Raw genomic sequence first — 22,290 nt, forward strand, 5'->3', positions numbered from 1 at the left:
TGGGGCTAGAAATTCACAAAGGGAGGTGGGTATAGCTGGTACAGTCTATATGGGTTCGCATTTTACACAGGGGTTATAGGTATATATATATATATATACAGTATATATATAGGGGCTATAGGTAAACTATATATATATTATTTTTCCCCCCATGTATAAAATAAGACAGTATATTAAAGTAAAGTAATGGTTAATATATTAGTACACTATATATATAGGGGTTATAGGTAAACTATATATATATATATATATATATATATATATATAATGTATATGAACACAATAAGTATAGGTCAGTGATTTTCAACCTTTTTTTTGCCGTGGCACACTTTTTTACATAAAAAAATCCTGTGGCACACCACCATCCCAAAATTTTACAAAATCACACATTGTAGCCTAATACAGCATATATATACACACACACACACACTGTACTGTGCTGTCATGCCATGCCTCCTACAAACTATACATGACATATTGACATTCATTCACAAACAATCATAATGATTGTCTGTGAATGAATGTCAATATGTCATGGTTGTAAATGATGCCTGATGAGCCTGTCACATACCTCCCAATATTTAAAAATTTGAAAGAGGGACACCCCCGCTGGCTGGAACTGTTCTGGAGGAGGAGCAAAGCTGCGCCAGCATGCATGGGGAATTGAAGTGTTGCGGCGGGTAGAGCCGGCACTAGACACGTGTTGTGGTGGGTGGGGGTTCCTTCCAAGTGTGAACACGGGTCGGGGAAGAGAGCTGCCGTTGCGCTGTTACCCTCGGTCATCATCTCACTCAAAATAAAAAAACGGCCCAGAATAAAAAAAATAAACAAAATTTAAAAAATATGTCACACTATTGTCAGTCTGCCGCGGCACACCTGAGGATCTCTCACGGCACACTAGTGTGCCACGGCACACTGGTTGAAAAACACTGGTATAGGTGACATAGCTATGCACTTTACAAAGTCACTAATAAACTGCTAAATCAGGTGCACACTGCCATATGCCTGCAGTGCACATTATTATTTTTTTAAATACACTGCCTCGGTACATGACAAATGTTGTCAATAATATAGTAAATGTGACGGCCCATCTGTACCAACAGTGGGAGGTAGCTGGGTGGAGTTTTGGAGGAGTAGGAGGTAGCCTGGGTGGAGTTTTGAAGGTAGCCTGGGCGGAGGTTAGGCATAGTGTTTGGTTACTCGAGATGTGTGGGCGGAGTTCCGGAAAGTGCAGATTCCAATTTTGATAGTCACCAGTTTCGACACAACACCAGCATCTTGGTGCTCCTTTGTTCTTCAGGAGTCCTGTGAGGGTGCTGGGTGTGGCGGGAAGAAGCAGAGAGCAGCCCAGGGGATTATCTCTTTGCTCACCCGTGACATTGGTGTGCTGTTAGCTTATTTTCTGAGAGTGTAATCTTTATTAATATGCGGTTGACTCCTGTCGGTCTTCCTGCTCTGATCTGTATGGGATTTGGTTCCTTTATAAAAAAAATTAGCAGCTGTTAATTGGAAATGGTTTACATGCAATGTCTTTACTCTGAAGCGGTTTTCTTTAGTTCCATCTCTTTCAGGGAACAGTTAAAGGACATGATCTAACAAGCTTGTTGTTTTTGTTTAGCAATCATACTACAGTATGTTTTCAATTGTACTGCTGTACAACTGTTACTTATTATTGTGCAATAGTCTATTTTACGTGTCAGTAGATTCTGCGGTATTTCCATATTTTGTTTCCTATTTCTTATGGCCATACAATGTTTTGCTTGTAAGTGTATACTACATCAATTTTATATCGCTGTGCAATAGTCTACTTTACATGTGAGTAGTTCATAGAGTATTGCCCTATTCTGTATGCTGTCTATTACACACAATAATATACTTGTAAGTGAATTCTACAGTATTTTGTATATTATACTGCTGTTATTTATTGCTGTTAAATAGTTTACTTTATGTATGGGTAGATACAACAGTATTTTCTATATCTTGTATCCTGTTTTTATTGCCATACAATGTTTTTCTTGTGAGTGAATACCACAGTATTTTTATATTGTACTGCTGTACTATTTTTCTTTCCAATGGCATGGAGAGTCCACGAGTCCATTCAATTACTGTTGGGAAATTCACCACCTGGCCACCACGAGGAGGCAAAGAACACCCCTGCCAGAGCTTAAGCATCATCCCACTACCCATACTACCCCAGTCATTATTTGCCTCTTTAACTAGGAGATGGTGAAGATAGTGTCGGAAGAAAATTGAGTCCTTTAATGGGTTGTTTCCCTTTAAGATAGGACTGGGGTTGATGCTGTTTCCTTGTAATTCTCTTACTAAGATAGTATTGGTAGCTGTTAGCAAAATTTGCTAGGAGGACAGAGAAGTTTCCTGAAACATTCTAACACCCCCAACAGGGAACCAGAGTTAAGCTTACACTGTTTTCCTTTAACTACAGGTCCCTGTCAGAAGGCTACTTGAAGCTGTCATACCAGGATCTGCTGTGTCTGCCCCCACAGCAGAGGCTCTAAAGTAAGTGTATTTTTCATATTTAAAGGATACGGAGGACACCATTCAAAGTATTAATTCTCTTTTAACCCTAAGAGCCTAGGGACTATATAATATATTTCCTTCCATAAAGGAAAAGACAGCGTTATGGGTGCAATTACTTTTATTTTTAAGTGCGTATTAGACGCCGGTTATTCCCCTCTTGCGCCATTTCAGTTTCACTGGCACTTTGGTTTCTTTATCGGAGGCTCTGACTCTGACTTCCTTTTTAGAGATTTCAGTGTCGGGTCAGCAAAATATTTTCTCCGATCTGACTTTCTCTCATACTGATATCCAGAGGTGGTAAGGATCTCCAGTTAGTAGCATTGCTTTGACTGTGGGATATATAGGTACCTTATTTTACTTACTGTTTATAAGTTTGGGAAACCAGCCTCAAAATAAAGGATTTGTCTTTGGCTTGCTATTAAATTTGAAGGGGTAATTCTTTAAATTTCTTTATTATATTAAAAATATTTAATCAATGCATCCAAATCAGAGATTTTATGGTTAAACAAACACTCTAACTCTAGACATACGTATCCATTTATTGAAGTTCCGAACACACTCACATACCTTGGCATTAAGTTACATAGGGATCCCCAAAAAATATACAAATTGAATATTTCTGAGAAATGTAACAGTCTTGCTTCACAGCTTCAGAGCTGGGCCAACCTCCCTTTGGGACTATCGGGTCGCATTAATCTGGTCAAAATGACCATACTGCCAAAGATACTTTATCCTTTACTTATGTTGCCCCTTCTCATGACCAAGGGTGACCTGAAGCTTCTAACTCGTGCCATCTCTACTTTCATTTGGCGAGGGAAAAAATCACGTATAGCGGCTGAGAAATTGCAATTGCCCTTTGTCAGCGGTGGTTTGGGTCTCCCAGACTTAAAGCTTTATAACTGGGCAGCTTTGGCTAGGTTGATCACCGATTGGCAAATGGGCACTGCACATTTTTGTGATGCACGTCTTGAAGAAGCATCACTTGCGCCGATGGTGTTAGCATACCTTCCTTACGCCACACTGAAAGACATCCCATTCTTGGTTGCCAACAATATCCTTTACAGAGATTAATAAATATGTGGGGCTTATCCCCCCTCCCCTAAATTTATTCCCCTGGTGGGAAACCCAGACTTTCCAGCGGGAAATTACTGTGAACCATTTCGTATTGGGAAGACTCTTGGAGTTAGGGTGGTGGGCGACATGTTAGACCCTTTACAACACATGATCAGATCGTTCCAAGACCTCAAAAATAGATTTCATATTCCCAATAAACACTTTTATGCCTATCTACAGACGAGACACTATGTGTCAAGCCTTATGCAATCCAACCTAGAGTTTTGGAATAATTCCCCTTTCTCTTTTAGACTATGTTTCAAATAAGTCACTTTTCACTGTCAAACTTTTATAAACAACTACTGAAATGTAAAGAAGTTACTATACAAAATCATATTGTAACAAAACTAAATGATGACCTTAGAACTGACCACACAAGACTTAGTAAAGAGTTTAGAGGCTACCAAACTGGCGGCGCTTGCGGTACCCTTTAGAGAGGCACAGATCAGAATGATACATAAAGATTATATTACACCTCATAGATTGTCAAGGTGGAAACCACATCATCCCGACAAATGTGTTAAGTGTAGTAGTGCATCCCCCTCGTTCCAACACTACTTTTTCTCATGCCCGCTAATTAGACGGTTCTGGGGACAATACCAATATTGGATAAAAGCCACATTCAATATAGAAACTGTAGTGGACCCAAACAAAATATACCTATTTCAATGGGAAGACACGCATAAAAAACACCATAGACTACTTACTCTATGTACACTGCTAGCGAGACAATGCATTCTAGAGAGGTGGATTTCCAGACAACCACCAACTATGGCCCAATTTAAAATTCACCTTTTGAAACAGCTTTTCGTAGAGCAACATGACATTAAATTAAATACAAAATATAGACTCAAACCTTTCCTGAAAAAATGGCTGCCCCTGATAAAAACATTGCAACCAGCCTTGCAGCAACGTATTCTCAAACCATTCGCACAACTTGAGGCGATGCTCTTAGCGGTTTTGCGCGGGGAATGGCAGGTTCTGAATGAACCAGAGATGAGCCAACCTAGAGTAAACTTCTCAGACGAAATGTTGTTTTAATTTATTTCAACCCCTAAAAAAATGCCGTTGCGGTCTCCTGGGATAAAGAGGCAGGGGCAGACAAACTTCCTCCCCCCCCCCCCGTTTTTTTTTTTTTTCCTTCTTCTCCCTAGTTCGGAGGTTATTGTTAGATGTTGTTGGTTAGGATAAGTTGTTATAATTAAAAAAAAAAAAAGAGAGATGGTAGTGATCATGCATGATTGAGTCACATTAATCGTACTCATGCTTCATATAAGTACAGAAAAGTCCACAACTTTGTCAGATTGGATTTGAATAACTAGCAATGTAATATTATTATTATCTTCTGCAAACTGTATATTTTATCCTCTGTCAATCCCATGCATACTTGGACGGTCGCCGTTGAACTGTTTTGATTCTGTACTTTTGGATTGTTTGGATTGTCATGTTGTTGCTCGATCTCTATTAATAAAAATGAATTTAAAAATAAATAAATATATATTTAATTATTCATTTGCTTTTGGCTCAAGGTGTCAAAATGGATATAAATCTCAGTTCTATTTCGTTACCTGAGAGTGACAAATGTTTGTATTGTGAAGAGACTCAGGTAGTCCCTCCAGCTCAATTATGTTCATTATGTTTGTCTTAACATGTTAAATTCTAAATCTAAAAAAATCTAAGATTTTTCAAAAGGACGACTCTCTCAGGACTCTTCTGCACTTGACATGCCTCAACTCTCTCCTCAGTAGTCCCCGTCCCTAGTAGATGCACCAGCAGTGCCCTGCAGCTCAGATCAGTCTCTTTCTGGAGGATTTTTTTTTACCAGGAGACTTTGCAGTAAAGCTTCAGTCGGCTGTTTCTGCTGCGCTGAATTCCTTACCTATAGAAGGTAAGAGAAAGAGAAAATATAAACATATTTCCACTGATTTGGGAATCTCTTCAAATGGCAAGACTGCGTTAGTCAGTTGATCTCAAATATCTGAAGATGATCATTCATCAGCAGCTTCTGAGGGTGAGATTTTGGATAATGGCTCTATTTCTGACAATCCAGTAGAGTCTGAAGAGGTTAATGTTCGATTTAAGCTTGAAAACCTTTGTTTACTACTTAAGGAGGTATTAGCTACTTTGTTTAGTTTTTAAATTTTAGGAGTTTCCAAAGGTTTGATATTATTCCTAAATCTCTGTAATTTTTTCCAGTTCCTGATCATATGTCTGACATCACGAAAGAATGGGAGAAGCCGGGAATTCCTTTTTCTCCTCCCTTCTGTCTCGCAGGGCCTTATGGCTGAAGTCCTGGTCAGCAGACATGGTTTCTAAATCAAGACTTCTCTCCTTACCTTTTGAAGTCAAGTCTTTATTTGGTCCTGGTCTTGATTCCATTATATCCATTGTCACTGGTGGAAAAGGGGCCTTTCTTCCGCAGGATAAAGAGACTAAGTTGTCAATCTTATTTTCGTTCCTTTTGCAACTTCAAAGGACAAAAATCTTCTACTTCATCCAAATCTGATCAAACCAAGAGTTCATTGAAGCCTAACCAACCTTGGAACAAGAATAAACAATCCAAGAAGCCGTCCTCTGACAACAAATAAGCAGGAAGGGTAGGCCCCCGATCCGAGATCGGATCATGTAGGGGGCAGACTGTCCTTTGTTTGAGATGCTTGGATTTGAGACATTCCAGATCCTTGGGCAGTGGATTTGGTCTCCCAAGGTTACAAAATAGGTTTCAAGTCTTGTCCTCCAGGAGTTTCAAATAAAGGGGGGGGGGGAAGAAAAGGAGGACATGAAGTGAGAGCACTCAAAGAAAAAATGGAGAAAACCCCCACAAATATCATGCCTAACAGGCAAGAATGGGGAGGGTAATCTACTCAGGGAAATTAAAATATAACTTTTATTTCATAAATAATTAATAAAGAGATGTCATGTGGGTGTATTAAAACTTAGATTAATAACTGAAGGTGAGTTGACAACCCAAAAGGAACAATAACTCCAAGGAGATATAGCTGATCAATACTGGAAAGAATATATTGAGACACTACTGGAGATCTGAAAATTAGCGAGCTGTTAGAGATGGCATTGTTACCAATTAATACCATTACCAAGTAATGCCATTACCAATGATCTTGCAATAGTAAAAGTCAAAGATTAGTGCAACTCTAAATACAGCCAAAATCTATTATAGCTAAGCACAGTTTAAACAAATAACGGGGTTGTCAACTCAGGATACTGGCTGATGCGCATTTCGCTGACTAACGGCTTCATTAAAGGCTAACCTGAGTTGGGTGTGCCCTCCTCCTTATGTATAGCCCGATGTCCAATTAGAAAAGGGGTTGTGAACACACACTCCTATGACAGCCTATCACACGATCGACCACAGGATTAGTTATCCTGAATGACGTGTCACAACACGTCCGCAGGTTGTCAAAACGCATTAAAGCGATGTTCACATGTAAACAGCATATTGTAATATTGATGCCGCTTATATGATAAGTAATGATAAGTATGAATTACTTGAAGATAATGTTATCAAAATAACAGCTTGTCCATTACTATCCAATATAAGTATCAGTGCAATAGATCACAATATATTGATAAAGTGAATAAGCGCATAAATAGTTGGATTCATGTTTCAAAAAGACCTTGAGTATGCTAACCAAGTAAATTAATAATCAAATGTCTGTTCAGAATCACTATAGTAATGATAAGCGTTCGACAGAATAGTATTATGGGGATGTAATCACACTCTTGAATATGGATATATGCGCCCTTAATTTGATCAATCATATATAACGATGTATTCTCCATTACAGAATATTTATTAAGAAGAAACCCTAACATACGAATACTAAGAAACCAATACAACTGATATGAAATTTGCTTAGCAACAAAAAATAGACAAATTGCATGTTTGTACATATAGCAATGGATATTCAACAGAATAGTTGTAGAGGAGGTAACACCATATCCATAAATATAGATATTGACTGTCCACAAATAGATATTTAATGTGTAACAATATAGAGCAATTTACCCATTATGTATGTATCTTTTAAGAGGAACACTGTTGTACTTGTTACCATGAACACTTCTATGTGTCTGAAAAAAATATATATAATTACACAAAATTGGCACATAAGTATTATTATAAAAGATATACGTCAATCATATCCTTATAATTAGATGTATCAGGGCAATGGATTAGCCTTGAGAAGAACATTCCAGACAGTAGGTTGTTCCTAATAAAATTCCTATACATCAAATTAATATAAGGCTAGTTCGAAAGAAATTATAGAAAGGAACCATATCCATCTAATTAATTTATGCCGAATGGTGCCAATGTATTAAATCAAAAGATCCATCTGCATGCTGCTTGTAGCAGCATGGATTCTACATTCCCACCCCGTATACCAGGTTTTATTACTTGTAGAACATATATGTTTAGAGTGCCATGAAATTTCAGATAGTGTCTGGCTACAGGAGTTAGGCTTTTATTGTTCTTTTTATTGTCCTCTTGACAATTCTTAATACTATTAAGATGTTCACAAAGCCTAATCCGTAACTCACTTGTTGTGATAGCAATGTATTTTTTGCCACATACGCAAGCTAAGCAATATACGACATTCCTTGTTCTGCAATTCACAAATCCATACATTCTCTTTATGCTTCCAGTGAATGTCTCAAATTCTCTGATATTGATCACGTATTTACAAAAGCTACACGATCCACAAGTATATGTGCCACAAATATAGGTATTACTCTTTTTTTCTTACAAAATGACTCCTTACTAATTTTTTCCTAATTGTGGGTGCTCTCCTCCAACTAGTAAGAATTCTATCACCTACAAATCATGCTAAGTCATCATCTGACTTTAAAATATTGGTATGTCTATTCAATATGTCACTTATTCCCTTGTGCTCTGTGTTAAACGTACTTACAAATCTGATTTTATCATTAGTACTAGTGCTCTTTACCTTCGGCACTAATAATTGATCTCTAGAAGTATGTTTGGCTCTCTGGAAAGCTTTCCTGATAATTTCACGTGTATAGCCTCTATCTCTTAGATGTATTTTAAGTTCCTTTGCTCTTTTATAAAATGTAGTATCATCTGAGCAATTACGTCTGATACGTAGGAATTCTCCTGTTGGTATTGCTCTTCTTGTCTGTGCAGTATGGTAGCTATCAAACTGTAGTATAGAGTTAGTGGCAGTTTCTTTTCGATAGAGTTCAGATCTCAGTTGATTACCAGCATTCTTATATATTCTTACATCAAGAAATTCAACCATTTCAGTGCTTATGTTGTATGTCAGTTTAAGGTTAAGATCATTATTATTCAATATAGTGATACATTCTCTGAATGCATTTTCACTTCCAGTCCAGATGAGAAATACATCATCTATATATCTACACCAAAGCTGGATATATTGCGTGTATTGGTACAAATCATCATGGAAAACCATTTCCCTTTTCCACCAGCCCAGATAAATATTGGCATATGTGGGAGCACATGATGAGCCCATTGCAGTGCCCTGTGTTTGTAAATAAAAACGATTGTTAAATACAAAATAATTGTGTTTCAGAACAAAGTTAAGTAATGATATAATAAAATCATTACGCTTCCATTTATCTGTTGCTTCCATGTTTAAATAATATTTAACAGCTGAACATCCTTTGTCATGTTTGATTGATGTGTAAAGGGATTCCACATCACAAGTAATTAACATGGTGTCATCTTCAACTGTTATATTATTGATTTTACTAAAAATGTCCATGGTGTCTCGGATAAATAATGGTAATTACCATACTATGTCCGGTAGACACAACTCAAGAAATTTGCTAGCTTATTTGCATAGGCTACCGATGCTTGACACAATGGGCCTACCCGGAGGTGTATTTTTGTCTTTGTGTACTTTAGGTAGTAAGTAAAGTGTAGATACTTTTGGATTTTTAACCTGTAAAAATTGCCATTCCTTTGTACTTATAAGTCCATCTTTGGCAGTATTAATCATATTGTTGTACTTCTCCAAATATTGTGAGATCGGGTTAGAGAACAAAAGCTTATAGCATTTATCATCACATATCAAAATGGTAGAATTTAGTAAAAGTATGCAAAGAAGACCAAGTTGCTGCTTTGCAAATCTGATCAACCGAAGCTTCATTCCTAAACGCCCAGGAAGTAGAAACTGACCTAGTAGAATGAGCTGTAATCCTTTGAGGCGGAGTTCTACCCGACTCAACATAAGCATGATGAATCAAAGACTTTAACCAAGACGCCAAAGAAATGGCAGAGGCCTTCTGACCTTTCCTAGAACCAGAAAAGATAACAAATAGACTAGAAGTCTTTCGGAAATCTTTAGTAGCTTCAACATAATATTTCAAAGCTCTTACTACATCCAAAGAATGTAACGATCTTTCCTTAGAATTCTTAGGATTAGGACACAATGAAGGAACCACAATTTCTCTACTAATGTTGTTAGAACTCACAACTTTAGGTAAAAATTTAAATGAAGTCCGCAACACTGCCTTATCCTGATGAAAAATCAGAAAAGGAGATTCACAAGAAAGAGCAGATAACTCTAGCAGAAGAGATGGCCAAAAGAAACAAAACTTTCCAAGAAAGTAATTTAATATCCAGAGAATGCATAGGTTCAAAAGGAGGAGCTTGTAAAGCTCCCAGAACCAAATTGAAACTCCAAGGAGGAGAAATTGACTTAATGATAGGTTTGATACGAACCAAAGCCTGTACAAAACAATGAATATCAGGAAGATTAGCAATCTTTCTGTGAAACAGCACAGAAAGAGCAGAAATTTGTCCTTTCAAGGAACTTGCAGACAAACCTTTATCCAGACCATCCTGAAGAAACTGTAAAATTCTAGGAATTCTAAAAGAATGCCAGGAAAAATGATGAGAAGAACACCAAGAAATGTAAGTCTTCCAGACTCGATAATATATCTTTCTAGACACAGATTTACGAGCCTGTAACATAGTATTAATTACGGAGTCAGAGAAACCTCTATGACTAAGAATCAAGCGTTCAATCTCCATACCTTCAAATTTAATGATTTGAGATCCTGATGGAAAAATGGGCCTTGAGATAGAAGGTCTGGTCTTAATGGAAGAGTCCAAGGTTGGCAAGAAGCCATCCGAACAAGATCCGCATACCAAAACCTGTGAGGCCACGCTGGAGCCACCAGCAGTACAAACGAACGCTCTTTTAGAATCTTGGAAATCACTCTTGGAAGAAGAACTAGAGGCGGAAAGATATAGGCAGGATGATACTTCCAAGGAAGCGACAACGCATCCACTGCCTCCGCCTGAGGATCCCTGGATCTGGACAGATACCTGGGAAGTTTCTTGTTTAGATGAGAGGCCATCAGATCTATTTCTGGAAGACCCCAGATTTGAACAATCTGAAGAAATACCTCTGGGTGAAGAGACCATTCGCCCGGATGCAACGTCTGGCGACTGAGATAATCCGCTTCCCAATTGTCTATACCTGGGATGTGAACCACAGAAAATAGACAGGAGCTGGATTCCGCCCATACAAGTATTCGAGATACTTCTTTCATAGCCAGAGGACTGTGAGTCCCCCCTTGATGATTGACATATGCCACGGTTGTGACATTGTCCGTCTGAAAACAAATGAACAATTCTCTCTTCAGAAGAGGCCACGACTGAAGAGCTCTGAAAATCGCACGGAGTTCCAAAATGTTGATTGGTAATCTCGCCTCCTGATATTCCCAAACCCCCTGCGCTGTCAGAGACCCCCATACAGCTCCCCAACCTGTCAGACACGCATCTGTTGAGATCACAGTCCAGGTTGGAAGAACAAAAGAAGCCCCTTGAACTAAACGATGGTGATCTGTCCACCACGTCAGAGAGTGTCGTACAATCGGATTTAAAGATATTAACTGTGATATCTTTGTATAATCCCTGCACCACTGGTTCAGCATACAGAGCTGAAGAGGTCGCATGTGAAAACGAGCAAAAGGGGATCGCGTCCGATGCAGCAGTCATAAGACCTCGAATTTCCATGCATAAGGCTACCGAAGGGAATGATTGAAACTGAAGGTTTCGACAAGGTGAAATCAATTTCAGACGTCTCCTGTCCGTCAGAGACAAAGTCATGGACACTGAATCTATTTGAAAACCTAAAAAGGTTACCCTTGTCTGAGGAATCAATGAACTCTTTGGTAAATTGATCCTCCAACCATGTTCTTGAAGAAACAACACAAGTCGATTCGTATGAGATTCTGCTAAATGTGAAGACTGAGCAAGTACCAAGATATCGTCCAAATAAGGAAATACCACAATACCCTGTTCTCTGATTACAGATAGAAGGGCACCGAGAAACTTTGAAAAAATCCTTGGAGCCGTTGCTAGGCCGAACGGCAGAGCCACAAATTGGTAATGCTTGTCTAGAAAAGAGAATCTCAGAAACTGAAAGTGATCTGGATGAATCGGAATATGCAGATATGCATCCTGCAAATCTATTGTGGACATATAATGCCCTTGCTGAACAAAAGGCAGAATAGTCCTTATAGTTACCATTTTGAATGTTGGTATCCTTACATAACGATTCAATATTTTTAAATCCAGAACTGGTCTGAAGGAATTCTCCTTCTTTGGTACAATGAATAGATTTGAGTAAAACCCCAGACCCTGTTCCAGAACTGGAACTGGCACAATTACTCCAGCCAACTCTAGATCTGAAACACATTTCAGAAACGCCTGAGCCTTCACTGGATTTATTGGAATGCGAGAAAGAAAAAATCTTCTTGCAGGTCGCCTTACCTTGAAACCTATTCTGTACCCTTGTGAAACAATGTTCTGAATCCAAAGACTGTGAATCGAATTGATCCGAATTTCTTTGAAAAATCGTAATCTGCCCCCTACCAGCTGCGTTGGAATGAGGGCCGCACCTTCACGTGGACTTGGGAGCTGGCTTTGGCTTTCTAAAAGGCTTGGATTTATTCCAGACTGGAGACGGTTTCCAAACAGAAACTGTTCCTTTAGGGGAAGGATCAGGCTTCTGTTCCTTATTCTGACGAAAGGAACGAAAACGATTAGCAGCCCTATATTTACCTTTAGATTTTTTATCCTGAGGTAAAAAAGTTCCTTTCCCCCCAGTAACAGTTGAAATAATAGAATCCAACTGGGAACCAAACAATTTATTACCTTGGAAAGAAAGGGAAAACAAAGTTGACTTAGAGGACATATCAGCATTCCAAGTTTTAAGCCATAAAGCTCTTCTAGCTAGAATAGCTAAAGACATATACCTGACATCAACTCTAATGATATCAAAGATGGCATCACAAATAAAGTTATTAGCATGTTGAAGAAGTTTAACAATGCTATGAGAATTATGATCTGACACTTGTTGCGCCAAAGCCTCCAACCAAAAAGTGGAAGCTGCAGCAACATCAGCCAAAGAAATAGCAGGCCTAAGAAGATTACCTGAACATAAATAAGCTTTCCTTAGAAAGGAATCAATCTTCCTATCTAAAGGATCCTTAAAGGAAGTACTATCTGCCGTAGGAATAGTAGTGCGCTTAGCAAGAGTAGAGATAGCCCCATCAACTTTAGGGATTTTGTCCCAAAACTCTAATCTGTCAGATGGCACAGGATACAATTTCTTAAATCTTTTAGAAGGAGCAAAAAACTTAACCCAGACTATTCCATTCCCTAGAAATTACTTCAGAAATAGCATCAGGGACAGGAAAAACTTCCGGAATAACTATAGGAGGTTTAAAAAACGAATTTAAACGCTTATTAGATTTAGTATCAAGAGGACTAGAATCCTCCATTTCTAATGCGATTAAAACTTCTTTAAGTAAAGAACAAATAAATTCCATTTTTAATAAATATGAAGATTTATCAGTGTCAATATCTGAGACAGAATCCTCTGAACCAGAAAAATCCTCATCAGAAACAGACAAATCAGAATGATGATGTTCATTTAAAAATTCATCTGAGAAATGAGAAGTTTTAAAAGACCTTTTACGATTACTGGAAGGAGGAATAACAGACATAGCCTTCCTAATAGATTTAGAAACAAAATCTCTTATATTAACAGGAACATCCTGAGTATTAGATGTTGATGGAACAGCAACAGGTAATGGAATATTACTAATGGAAATTTTATCTGCATTAGCAAGTTTATCATGACATTCATCACAAACTACAGCCGGAGGAACAGTTACCACAAGTTTACAACAAATGCACTTAACTTTGGTAGAACCAGCATCAGGCAGCGTTTTTCCAGAAGTAGCTTCTGATCCAGGGTCAATCTGAGACATCTTGCAATATGTAAGAGAAAAAACAACATATAAAGCAAAATCTATCAAATTCCTTAAATGACAGTTTCAGGAATGGGAAAAAATGCCAATGAACAAGCTTCTAGTAACCAGAAGCAAAAGAAAAATGAGACTTAAATAATGGGAAAAAAAGGTGGAGACAATAATTACGCCCACATTTTTTAGCGCCAAAAAAGACGCCCACATTATTGGCGCCTAAATGCTTTTGGCGCCAAGAATGACGCCACATCCGGTGACGCCGACATTTTTGGTGCAAAACGTCAAAAAAATGACGCAATCACGAACAACTTCCGGCGACAAGTATGACGCCGGAAATGACAAAGACATTTTTTGCGCCAAAAAAGTCTGTGCCAAGAATGACGCAATAAAATGAAGCATTTTCAGCCCCCGCGAGCCTAACAGCCCACAGAGAAAAAAGTCAATTTAAAGGTAAGAAAAAATTGATAATTCATATGCATTATCCCAAATAATGAAACTGACTGTCTGAAATAAGGAATATTGATCATCCTGAATCAAGGCAAATAAATGTTTAAACACATATATTTAGAACTTTTACATAAAAGTGCCCAACCATAGCTTAGAGTGTCACAAAAAATAAGACTTACTTACCCCAGGACACTCATCTACATGTAGTAGAAAGCCAAACCAGTACTGAAACGAGAATCAGTAGAGGTAATGGTATATAAGAGTATATCGTCGATCTGAAAAGGGAGGTAAGAGATGAATCTCTACCACCGATAACAGAGAACCTATGAAAAAGATCCCGTAGAAGGAGACCATTGAATTCAAATAGGCAATACTCTCCTCACATCCCTCTGACATTCACTGCACACTGAGAGGAAAAGCGGGCTCCAGCCTGCTGCAAAGCGCATATCAACGTAGAATCTAGCACAAACTTACTTCACCACCTCCACGGGAGGCAAAGTTTGTAAAACTGATTTGTGGGTGTGGTGAGGGGTGTATTTATAGGCATTTTGAGGTTTGGAAAACTTTGCCCCTCCTGGTAGGAATGTATATCCCATACGTCACTAGCTCATGGACTCTTGCTAATTACATGAAAGAAAGGAGATTTAATCTCCTGCAACAGAAACGTTTTTTCACTGTAAGAGCAAACAAATCGTGGAACTCATTACCAAAGGAGGTAGTGAATGCCAATACCCTAGATACATTTAAAAATGGTTGATACATTTCTGGACAGAAACAAAATTCATGGTTATGATTACTTGTATTAAATGGGTCACCTTTTAGTGGGATTCATTTAAGCTTAACTGTTGCTTTTTGCAAGTATATTAGATTTGTATAGGTTGAACTCGATGGACTTCAGACTTTTTTTCAACCTCATCTACTATGTTACAAGGTGATAATTCTTCGAATTTTGTTATTTCTCCAGGAGGGTTTGGAGAAAGGTTTATCTGCCAGTTCTTTAAAAGGACCAGATCTCTACCCTTTCAGTTTTGTTACACAAGAAGCTTGCCAATCTTCCTGATGTTCAGGTCCTGGTTAGAATGTGTTGCTCCTCTATTCTGTAGATATTAAGCTTTTATCTTGGAAAGTTTTGTCTTTATTAGAATTTCTTCTGCTTGTAGAGTTTCAGAATTATCTGCCTTACAGTGTGACCCCGCCTTATCTTATTTTCCATGTGAATATGGCTGTTCTTTGTACTAAAAACATAATTTATGCTTACCTGATAAATTCCTTTCTTCTGTAGTGTGATCAGTCCACGGGTCATCATTACTTCTGGGATATTACTCCTCCCCAACAGGAAGTGCAAGAGGATTCACCCAGCAGAGCTGCATATAGCTCCTCCCCTCTACGTCACTCCCAGTCATTCGACCAAGGACCAACGAGAAAGGAAAAGCCAAGGGTGAAGTGGTGACTGGAATATAAATCAAAAAATATTTACCTGCCTTAAAAACAGGGCGGGCCGTGGACTGATCACACTACAGAAGAAAGGAATTTATCAGGTAAGCATAAATTATGTTTTCTTCTGTTAAGTGTGATCAGTCCACGGGTCATCATTACTTCTGGGATACCAATACCAAAGCAAAAGTACACGGATGACGGGAGGGATAGGCAGGCTCTTTATACAGAAGGAACCACTGCCTGAAGAACCTTTCTCCCAAAAATAGCCTCCGATGAAGCAAAAGTGTCAAATTTGTAAAATTTGGAAAAAGTATGAAGCGAAGACAAAGTTGCAGCCTTGCAAATCTGTTCAACAGAGGCCTCATTCTTGAAGGCCCAAGTGGAAGCCACAGCTCTAGTAGAATGAGCTGTAATTCTTTCAGGAGGCTGCTGTCCAGCAGTCTCATAAGCTAAACGAATTATGCTACGAAGCCAAAAAGAAAGAGAGGTAGCGGAAGCTTTTTGACCTCTCCTCTGCCCAGAGTAAATGACAAACAGAGAAGACGTTTGTCGAAATTCCTTAGTTGCCTGTAAGTAAAATTTTAGAGCACGGACTACATCCAGGTTGTGCAGTAGACGTTCCTTCTTTGAAGAAGGATTTGGGCATAAAGAAGGAACAACAATCTCTTGATTGATATTCCTGTTAGTAACTACCTTAGGTAAGAACCCAAGTTTAGTACGCAGGACTACCTTATCCGAATGAAAAATCAAATAAGGAGAATCACAATGTAAGGCTGATAATTCAGAGACTCTTCGAGCCGAGGAAATAGCCATTAAAAATAGAACTTTCCAAGATAACAACTTTATATCAATGGAATGAAGGGGTTCAAACGGAACGCCCTGTAAAACATTAAGAACAAGGTTTAAACTCCATGGTGGAGCAACAGTTTTAAACACAGGCTTAATTCTGGCCAAAGCCTGACAAAAAGCCTGGACGTCAGGAACTTCTGACAGACGTTTGTGTAACAGAATGGACAGAGCTGAGATCTGTCCCTTTAATGAACTAGCAGATAAACCCTTTTCTAAACCTTCTTGTAGAAAAGACAATATCCTAGGAATCCTAACCTTACTCCAAGAGTAACCTTTGGATTCACACCAATATAGGTATTTACGCCATATCTTATGGTAAATATTTCTGGTAACAGGTTTCCTAGCCTGTATTAAGGTATCAATAACTGACTCAGAAAATCCACGTCTTGATAAAATCAAGCGTTCAATTTCCAAGCAGTCAGCTTCAGAGAAGTTAGATTTTGATGTTTGAAGGGACCCTGTATCAGAAGGTCCTGTTTCAGAGGTAGAGACCAAGGTGGACAGGATGACATGTCCACCAGGTCTGCATACCAAGTCCTGCGTGGCCACGCAGGTGCTATTAGAATCACTGATGCTCTCTCTTGTTTGATTCTGGCAATCAATCGAGGAAGCAACGGGAAGGGTGGAAACACGTAAGCCATCCTGAAGTCCCAAGGTGCTGTCAGAGCATCTATCAGGACTGCTCCTGGATCCCTGGATCTGGACCCGTAACGAGGAAGCTTGGCGTTCTGTCGAGACGCCATGAGATCTATCTCTGGTTTGCCCCAACGTCGAAGTATTTGGGCAAAGACCTCCGGATGAAGTTCCCACTCCCCCGGATGAAAAGTCTGACGACTTAAGAAATCCGCCTCCCAGTTCTCCACTCCCGGGATGTGGATTGCTGACAGGTGGCAAGAGTGAGACTCTGCCCAGCAAATTATCTTTGATACTTCCATCATAGCTAGGGAGCTTCTTGTCCCTCCCTGATGGTTGATGTAAGCTACAGTCGTGATGTTGTCCGACTGAAACCTGATGAACCCCCGAGTTGTCAACTGGGGCCAAGCCAGGAGGGCATTGAGAACTGCTCTCAATTCCAGAATGTTTATTGGCAGGAGACTCTCCTCCTGACTCCATTGTCCCTGAGCCTTCAGAGAATTCCAGACGGCACCCCAACCTAGAAGGCTGGCGTCTGTTGTTACAATTGTCCAGTCTGGTCTGCTGAATGGCATCCCCCTGGACAGATGTGGCCGAGAAAGCCACCATAGAAGAGAATTTCTGGTCTCTTGATCCAGATTCAGAGAAGGGGATAAGTCTGAGTAATCCCCATTCCACTGACTTAGCATGCACAGTTGCAGTGGTCTGAGGTGTAAGCGTGCAAAGGGTACTATGTCCATTGCCGCTACCATTAAGCCGATTACCTCCATGCATTGAGCCACTGACGGGTGTTGAATGGAATGAAGGGTGCGGCAAGCACTTTGAAGTCTTGTTAGCCTGTCCTCTGTCAGGTAAATCTTCATTTCTACAGAATCTATAAGAGTCCCCAGGAAGGGAACTCTTGTGAGTGGAACGAGTGAACTTTTCTTTTCGTTCACCTTCCATCCATGTGACCTTAGAAATGCCAGCACTAACTCTGTATGAGACTTGGCAGTTTGAAAGCTTGAAGCTTGTATCAGAATGTCGTCTAGGTATGGAGCTACCGAGATTCCCCCCGGGTCTTAGTACCGCCAGAAGAGCACCCAGAACCTTTGTGAAGATTCTTGGAGCTGTAGCCAATCCGAATGGAAGAGCCACAAACTGGTAATGCCTGTCTAGGAAGGCAAACCTTAGGTACCGATAATGATCTTTGTGAATCGGTATGTGAAGGTAAGCATCTTTTAAATCTACAGTGGTCATGTATTGACCCTCTTGGATCATAGGTAAAATTGTCCGAATAGTCTCCATCTTGAACGATGGAACTCTTAGGAATTTGTTTAGGATCTTTAAGTCCAGGATTGGTCTGAAAGTTCCCTCTTTTTTGGGAACCACAAACAGATTTGAGTAAAACCCCTGTCCCTGTTCCGATCGTGGAACTGGATGGATTACTCCCATTAACAAGAGCTCTTGTACGCAGCGTAGAAACGCCTCTTTCTTTGTCTGGATTGTTGACAATCTTGACAGATGAAATCTCTCTCTTGGAGGAGAGTATTTGAAGTCCAGAAGGTATCCCTGAGATATTATCTCTAGCGCCCAGGGATCCTGAACATCTCTTGCCCAAGCCTGGGCGAAGAGAGAAAGTCTGCCCCCCACTAGATCCGATCCCGGATCGGGGGCCCTCAATTCATGCTGTTTTAGGGGCAGCAGCAGGATTCCTAGTCTGCTTGCCCTTGTTCCAGGACTGGTTAGGTTTCCAGCCTTGTCTGTAGCGAGCAACAGCTCCTTCCTGTTTTGGTGCAGAGGAAGTTGATGCTGCTCCTGCTTTGAAATTACGAAAGGAACGAAAATTAGACTGTCTAGTCTTGGCTTTGGCTTTGTCCTGAGGCAGGGCATGGCCTTTACCTCCTGTAATGTCAGCGATAATCTCTTTCAACCCGGGCCCGAATAAGGTCTGCCCTTTGAAAGGTATATTAAGCAATTTAGACTTAGAAGTAACATCAGCTGACCAGGATTTTAGCCACAGCGCCCTGCGTGCCTGAATGGCGAATCCTGAATTTTTCGCCGTAAGTTTAGTAAGATGTACTACGGCCTCCGAAATGAATGAATTAGCTAGTTTAAGGACTCTAAGCCTGTCCGTAATGTCGTCCAGAGTAGCTGAACCAATGTTCTCTTCCAGTGATCGGCGCAATGCATGCAAGGGGTTGCAATATAAAACCTTGTTGAACAAACATTTTCTTAAGGTAACCCTCTAACTTTTTATCCATTGGATCTGAAAAAGCACAGCTATCCTCCACCGGGATAGTGGTACGCTTAGCTAAGGTAGAAACTGCTCCCTCCACCTTAGGGACCGTTTGCCATAAGTCCCTTGTGGTGGCGTCTATTGGAAACATTTTTCTAAATATCGGAGGGGGTGAGAACGGCACACCGGGTCTATCCCACTCCTTAGTAACAATTTCAGTAAGTCTCTTAGGTATAGGAAAAACCTCAGTACTCGTCGGTACCGCAAAATATTTATCCAACCTACACATTTTCTCTGGTATTGCAACTGTGTTACAATCATTCAGAGCCGCTAACACCTCCCCTAGTAATACACGGAGGTTTTCCAGTTTAAATTTAAAATTTGAAATATCTGAATCCAGTCTGTTTGGATCAGAACCGTCACCCACAGAATGAAGTTCTCCGTCCTCATGTTCTGCCACCTGTGACGCAGTGTCTGACATGGCCCTAATATTATCAGCGCACTCTGTTCTCACCCCAGAGTGATCACGCTTACCTCTTAGTTCTGGTAATTTAGCCAAAACCTCAGTCATAACAGTAGCCATATCCTGTAATGTGATTTGTAATGGCCGCCCAGATGTACTCGGCGCTACAATATCACGCACCTCCCTCTGAGCGGGAGATGTAGGTACTGACACATGAGGCGAGTTAGTCGGCATAACTCTCCCCTCGTTGTTTGGTGAAATTTGTTCAATTTGTACAGATTGACTTTTATTTAAAGTAGCATCAATACAGTTAGTACATAAATTTCTATTGGGCTCCACTTTGGCATTGCAACAAATGACACAGGTATCATCCTCTGAATCAGACATGTTTAACACACTAGCAAATAAACTTGCAACTTGGAAATACAATTCAATTAGAATAATATTAAAATGTACTGTGCCTTTAAGAAGCACAGAAGATCTATGACAGTTGAAAATTAATAAATTGAAACAGTTATAGCCTCAATCCTTGTAAACAACACAACTTTAGCAAAGGTTTAATCCCATTAGCAAAGATAACAAATTCTGAAAGCAGGAAACAAATTACAGAATAAACGTTTTTTATCTCAGTCAAACTATAATTCTCACAGCTCTGCTGAGAGAAATTACCTCCCTCAAAATAAGTTTTGAAGACCCCTGAGCTCTGTAGAGATGAACCGGATCATGCAGGGAATACAATGAGTTGCTGACTGAAATATTTGATGCATAGAAAAAGCGCCAAAAAACGGCCCCTCCCCCTCACACACAGCAGTGAGGGAGAACAGAAACTGTCAGAAAAACAGATTAAGCAACTGCCAAGTGGAAAAATAGTGCCCAAACATTTATTCACACAGTACCTCAGCAAATGAAAACTATTTTACATTCCAGCAAAAACGTTAAACATAATCTCTAGTTATTAAACAGCTTTATGTATTTCTTACAGTGTAATTCTAGTGAAGTACCATTCCCCAGAATACTGAAGTGTAAAGTATACATACATGACATATCGGTATGGCAGGATTTTCTCATCAATTCCATTGTCAGAAAATAAAAACTGCTTACATACCTCTATGCAGATTCATCTGCCCGCTGTCCCCTGATCTGAAGTTTACCTCACTCCTCAGATGGCCGAGAACAGCAATATGATCTTAACTACTCCGGCTAAAATCATAGCAAAACTCTGGTAGATTCTTCTTCAAACTCTGCCAGAGAGGTAATAACACACTCCGGTGCTATTTTAAAATAACAAACTTTTGATTGAAGATATAAAACTAAGTATAATCACCATAGTCCTCTCACACATCCTATCTAGTCGTTGGGTGCAAGAGAATGACTGGGAGTGACGTAGAGGGGAGGAGCTATATGCAGCTCTGCTGGGTGAATCCTCTTGCACTTCCTGTTGGGGAGGAGTAATATCCCAGAAGTAATGATGACCCGTGGACTGATCACACTTAACAGAAGAAATGGGTTTTCTTCCAAAGGTGGTTTCTGATCGTAATATCAATCAGGAGATCGTAGTGCCTTCCTTTTGCCCTAATCCCTCTTCTCAAAAGGAACGTCTACTTCACAACCTGGATGTGGTACGTGCCTTAAAGTTTTATCTCCAGGCTACTAAGGATTTTAGACGGTCTTCTGCCTTGTTCGTGGTATACACTGGTTAACGTAAGGGTCAAAAAGCTGCTGCAATTACCCTCTCTTTTTAGCTGAGGAATATCATTAGTCTGGCTTATAAAGACTAATCAAACCACAGAACCGGCAGTGCTCAGGATACCTCTCTCACCAGCAGGATGTTTGCACCGTCTATTCAGCCATCTTCATGCTGTTAGCTGCAGCACGCTTGTGTCCCTCTGCTCTCTGTACACAAACCTCCGTTGATGACGTCATCCACCGGTGCCACGCACGAGCGCTCCATCCGACGCTCCACAGCACAAACCACCAAGCAACAGGCACAGGAAGGCACCCGGTCTCCTACTCTCCAAAGGACCACAGCAACAAGAAAAGGGGGAAACAGCAAACAAGATATCCAAGGACAGCAGCCAGACGTTAAGGTAAAAGCAAAATAGTCTTTATTTGACTTGTAACATGAATGTACAGGCTAAATGTCAAACATGTTTCGTATAGGAATACTTAATCAACTTCATCAATGACAGCCTGCTGAATAATGACTTAATGGCTAAACTTAAATACACCTGAAAAGCAACACCCTGTTTTCTCACAGCCAATCATGTTAAGGAACATTTTTGCAGAAATATACATGGACCTG

The sequence above is a fragment of the Bombina bombina genome, chromosome 1, assembly GCF_027579735.1.
Source record: "Bombina bombina isolate aBomBom1 chromosome 1, aBomBom1.pri, whole genome shotgun sequence".
In the NCBI taxonomy this organism is placed as follows: domain Eukaryota; kingdom Metazoa; phylum Chordata; class Amphibia; order Anura; family Bombinatoridae; genus Bombina; species Bombina bombina.